Source organism: Topomyia yanbarensis, unplaced genomic scaffold (genome assembly GCF_030247195.1).
Source record: "Topomyia yanbarensis strain Yona2022 unplaced genomic scaffold, ASM3024719v1 HiC_scaffold_218, whole genome shotgun sequence".
In the NCBI taxonomy this organism is placed as follows: domain Eukaryota; kingdom Metazoa; phylum Arthropoda; class Insecta; order Diptera; family Culicidae; genus Topomyia; species Topomyia yanbarensis.
In genome coordinates, this window is record NW_026683402.1 from 53,357 (window position 1) to 59,679 (window position 6,323).

The window sequence follows — 6,323 nt, forward strand, 5'->3', positions numbered from 1 at the left end:
ATAATTCCGATTTAGAGTTAAAGAAGTTTTTCGCGCTAAGAAAAAATATATCCAATTTTCCCTGGTGTATTTTGCAGTATCCTACTACCCTCTAAGAACAGTTGTTTTCAAAATCGTCCAATGAAGGACGTTCGTTGGACCAATTTGGACAACGTCCAAATAAACGTTCAACGAACGTCCATCGTTGGACCCTTGTTGAACGATTTTGAAACAATTTTTTGAACCTCTCAGTGGGTACCTGAAACAATAATGAAATGTATTGCGAATTTTACCCCCAGATAGACTCACAGCAAAATTATTTTGTCACACGAAAATATGCTCACATCGCATTTACCATTCGTCGTTTTCGTTTTTGAAAGTGCACTACACCGGTGTAGTCGGTGCCAAAGAGAATAGGGAAAGAGACGAATAGTGTGAAGCCAAAAATACCTTATTGAGCAGACCAATCGTGCAATGTAAATAAACATTACTCATGCCTGAGTTGGAGGAGATAAGTATTGTACTTCTATCAAAAAAGAAATTTGAATTTCCATCAGAATTTAGTTCAATCGTGATTGTAAGGTGCATTCTAGAGTATATGTATGAGTAAAAATAAGCTTTAGAATTATTTCATCTCTTTGTTTCGAAATGCACATCGTTTGATAAGCAAATCCATCGATCGACATACGGTTTGTTTTCAAAATATAATAGGAGTCATTTAAAGTGCTGCCTATAGAAGCGGTTGCCAAAATTCTAGTGTTGAAATCATCATAAAGGGCGTGTTGCCGTTTTGACTGATTTTCACTCTTCGTCTCTTTCCCTATTCTCTTTGGTCGGTGCTACACTCATTCAAACTTGGGTGTAATCATTCTCTTTTTTTTTGCACTACACCGGTGTAGCACCAGATAAAAACGAAAACGTCAATAGTTTGGTTGTTGCGGTGGCTAACAAACACAACATTTAGCGCCCTCGATTGTGCATAAGATGTTCGGTTTGTTTATTTGCTGTCCCCCGTGCAGTTTAACGTGGGAACATTTATTTTGCTGCCCACTGAGACGTCCAAAAAATTGTTTCAAAATCGTTCAACACGGGTCCAACGATGGACGTTCGTTGAACGGTTAATTGGACGTTGTCCAAATTGGTCCAACGAACGTCCTTCATTGGACGATTTTGAAACCAACCGTTCTTAGAGGGTGCTTTCAAAATGTGCACGAAAGCCTATAGGATATATCGACTGACGAAACGGGCAATAGGTTTGTTCCAGTACATGGAAGTTACTCCCTGTTGCTCCGGAGCAAAAAATTCTTGCTCCTTTTCACTCCGGTTTGCCACCAGAAGAAGAAAAAAGAGAAGAAGATAGTACAGGAACGATTTTCTCCGTATTTGCTCCGGAGTACTTCCAGTTTCTCCTGGTACTGGAACAAACCTAATATTACCCCATCACAGATGAACACTCTATCACAGAGAACAGACGTTCATCTTCAGCATTCAACTTGTGTAAAAATCCCTAACGTTTTTAAGGTAGTTGGGATATCTCCACCACGTGCGCTGCTGTCGTCATGTTTTAAGGGACTGAGTTCGACTGAATTGACAGCGGTTAGAACTCTACCCAATTAAATCATTCTGGAACCGGTTCGGAATTCTGAGTGGATTCAGCATGAATTTCAGCTCAAATGCATTATCCGATTGAGTCGGAATCGTTTATTTTCTTTGAGCTGGAATCCATTCAGGATTCCGAACCGGTTCCGGAATAGGTTTGACGATTAGTTGGGATAGCTGGTGTGGCGGCGCTAGTGTTTTAACGTATATTAATTCAAGTGTTTACACAAGTTTTATTAATATATTTGTTCGATCATGGATGTCTGTTCTCTGTGACTCTATACTAATAATTAGTCGAGGCTGTCTGCCGACAACCACAATTGACCTCTTTCGACATCAGTTTGGCTTCCGTGACCTTACCAAGCCGTAATGCGGGTGGCGTCATGAAAACTGTCGAATAGGAATTGAGAACCACTTGAAACGACAACTAATGTTGCTCCAAATGTACACGATCCAAGACAAAGTATTTTTAATCTAAATATTTGAAACGGCTCAAGGCGTTAGCACAACTGAGCCGTGGGTCTTTTATTTTTTTTACAATAAGAAAAATAAAAAGGAATTAAGAATGTCTATCTGCCAGATGTGGGTGAACGGAGAACAGTGAGTCTAGTTATGTACGGTATGCAAACTAGGCTCGATGGCGGATCCAAGACATAGTGTCTCGATCATATACATTTGGAACCACATCAGATGTTGTTTCAAACTGTTCTCAACTCCTATTCGACAGCTCTCACAACGCCACCCACGTTACGGCTTGGTAAGGCCAAACTGGTGTCGAGGGGGGTCAATTAAGGTTGTCTGACGTATTCTTGATGGTCACATCATTAGCTTCTGCATTAGAATCATCAGACAGCCTTCAGGAATCAGAATATATTGGCTCAAATGGCACGTTCCCCGTATGTAGTCGGGGATTTGTGCCTTGCCATGTGTTTTCATCATTTCCTGAGCGGAAGGAAAGGACAAGGAGGTGTGGGTAAGTAGAATTGGAAGGGTGGGAAAAATAAAAGCACAGAACAAAAATAAACAACAGGTAAGTTAAACTCAAAAGTAGTTCAACTTGCCTGCGAATAAGCCTAAAGCTCTTTACCACATTGGATAAGAAACTTTTGTGTGTCTCTGAGTTTCAGTCCTCCAAACATGGTTTCGTCTATATAAGGACGGCTGAAGACTCGAAATCGCAATTGCGCTACCGCTGGACAGTTGCATATCAGATGATATGAGATTTCGTAGTCGGATTCACAAAGATCACATGAAAAAGACTCAGCGCGCTGAATAGTTGCCATGTGATAATTGAGTTTGCAGTGGCCGGTTAAAGCCCTGGTCAGCATGCCGCAGAGATTTTTCGAAACCACTGGGCATGGTTGTTCTAGAAACGCCTTTGCTTGGCGACACGTTTGTAGATTTCTCCAATAATTGCGGTGCTCGGACGAAGCCCAGGACCGTATTTTTTCCCTTAACCAACTTGTCCAAATTGGCAGCGCGGGCTCAGGACCAACGAAGTCAATCGCTGAACCTGCCCTGGCCAATTCGTCAGCACATTCATTTCCAGTAATACCGCAATGTCCGGGCACCCAGATAAGGTAGATAGTGTTGACAATGCTTAGTTCTTCGATTTGGTTTCGGCACGCGATCACTAGCTTGGACCGGGTTTTGTCTGAGCTAAGGGCCTTGATTGCAGCCTGACTATCGGAGCAGAAGTTTATAACTCTGTCGGACAAACTCAGTTGAAGGGCCGATTGCACCCCGCACATAATCGAAAAGATTTCTGCTTGGAATACAGTACAGTATATACCTAGTGAGTGAGATTGTTCCAATCTCATTTCTCGACAGTAGACACCAGCACCAGCACGTCCCTCCATCAGAGAACCGTCAGTGTAACAGACCACTTGCGTTTGTTGTTGTCTTTCCATACAGCCAGACAACCACTCCTCTCGAGAGGGAATCTTCACATGGAATATCCTGTAAGGAAAACTACATGTGAGTGTAATATCGCTGAAAGCAAGAATATCTTCACCCCATGTAACCATTTGTGACCACAATCGTGTATGACTGGTAGCAAGATCAACATGGTTATTGTTCCAAAGCCCAGTAACCTGCAGTCTGTATGCACATGATAATGCTTCTTGTTTGAGGTGTATGTGTAATGGTTTGATATTTAGTAGTGCCTCAAGAGCAGCAGTCGGAGTCGTGGTGAAAGCACCAGTCAACGCCATGAGCGCCATTCTTTGCAGATGGTTTAGCTTTGACCGGACTGACACCACCGCTCCCCTCTGCCACCCCACAAGGCATCCGTATGACAGTATTGGATTAACTCAATGTAAGCAGACAAATTCAGTTTGGAATCCTATATGACTCCAACGTATTTGACTTGATCTGCACACAGTAGCTCAGAATCAAAGAGCTGCAAGGGACGAACCCCGGTTGTTATTCGCTTCTTCGTGAAAAGAACCATTGAAGTTTTGCTTGGATTAACTGATAGTTTAACTTGTCGACACCACTGTTCCACAGCTCTTAATGCCTGTTGCATTAAGTCGAAGATTGTTCCGATGCAAAATCCAATAATTAGTATTTGGTAATCGTCAGCAAATACGTAGGTTGGAAATCCAAGCTCATTGAGTTTCTTCAATAAGCCGTCAGCTACCAAGTTCCATAACAAAGGTGACAGAACGCCGTCCTGAGGACAACCGCAAATACTCAACTTCCGTATATCAGCCTGTCGCAGTGACGAGCAAAGTATGCGTTTACTAAGCATTGCGTTTATCCAACCCGAGATACATGCAGGTATCCCATGACCGCGCAAGGGTTCCAAAATAGACTGGAAGGACACATTGTCAAAAGCACCCTCAATATCTAGGAATACACCCAAGCTAGATAGCTTGAGCGAGACGGCTTTCTCAATGGTGTAAACAACTTCGTGAAGCAGAGTGATCGTGGATTTCCCACACTGATATGCATGTTGCAATTTGTGCAGTGGATATTCAACTAAACTAACGTTCCTGATGTGATGATCGATTATCCGTTCCAAAGCTTGCAGGGAAAAAGAACTTAAGCTGATAGGCCTAAAACTCTTAGCTTCTTCAATGCTTGAGCGCCGCCCTTTGGGAATAAATCTAACAGTTATTTCTCGCCATGCTTTCGGGATATACCCGGTAGCAAGACTGGAAAGCAAAATCTTTTTCAAGACATGTTTAAGAATATCAAATCCCTTTTGCAGTAGCACGGGAAGTATTCCATCTTTTCCGGGTGATTTGTATGGAGCAAAGCTGTCAACTGCCCACTTGACCGATTCAGTGGAAACCAATGTGCGTGCTAACGACCACGAGTCCGAATCACCAGAGTGAGATCTGTGAACATTGTTCAGATCTGCTACCCTTGATCTATAAGCAACTATAGAACCGAATTGATGCCATTTTCACGGCTTAGTGGTTACTTGGGTATGTACGCACACACATAAGTTATACGTGTGTATTGTTACAGAATTGGGTCATTAAATGAGATAAAACTTTTTATTACATTCTTCGATAAAGCTGATTTTCGTGATTACAACAATGTTTTTTTCCAAGTCAGGAAACGCGAAAAAAAAATTAATTTATAATGAGCAAATATGTTGACAGTCTTCATTTGACACTATCAGAAGCGTTTGACATATCTAATTTCACGACAAATAAAGCCATGTCAGACAAAATGAATACATATTTTCCCGCAATGCTATTTTTATTTGACATAAACACCATCCAATGTATAGTTTTTTTCATTTTGGGTATTGTCTTGATAGGCCGGATGTAAACAACCGCAGTTTTCCTATGTATGGTTGTCTATATTTACATATGTTTATTGTCAAATACAATCGTTTTTACGTATTACAAGGAAATTTTTTTTGAAATAAAGTTAAGTATATTGGACCTAAAATTTATCGAATGGAACGGAAAACTATATATAGCTTAATTGCCCGAATAGAATTTTACAACAGCACTTACCCTACAAACAATCATAAAATAATAAATATTATAGTTATTACTGTTTCAATATTGTTCGACGCAGAGTTGTCTCAGTAGGTTTACAATGAAATTTCATGTAACAATCAATTTTACTGTCTAACAAAAAACTGATACAGCAAATTCACATTAAATTTTACTGTTTCCGTGAAAAAATTGTATGAAAAAAATCGATTTTTTTTATGTTAAGATACGTAACCACCCCCCTTTTATACTGTAAAAGTCGATTTTACATTGAAATGTACTGTAGAAACGACAAAGTTTATTGTTTTTGTATTTTAGCATAGCACTAGAACTCACTGTAAATTATTGTAAAACTACTGTATTGTCACAGCGAAAATCATGGTTTTGATACTGTACATTTCTATTCGGGAACCCAATTGGATTTTATGAGCCTTATAGTTATGAAATGTGAATGTATGATTAATATTTCTTGTAAATACACACATTAGATTTACTGCCGTTATACGCATATGTGTTCCATGTTCTATGGGATTCCTATATACATGGGACAATTATGCGCATAAGTAAATAGTGTCTATATGCCACCGCTAATTGCAAAAATCGATGTGTGAAATAAAGACATGACATTTACATTTTTATCAGTGTTCGTTAGAAGAAGTAGAACTATTGTTTTGACAGGCTACTACATACCTGAGACATTTTATCACGGGATTTTTTCCTTTGCGTTTCATATAGAAGAAAGTCTACACACAAAAAAAAATCAAGATTTCCGAAGTATAAACTCAT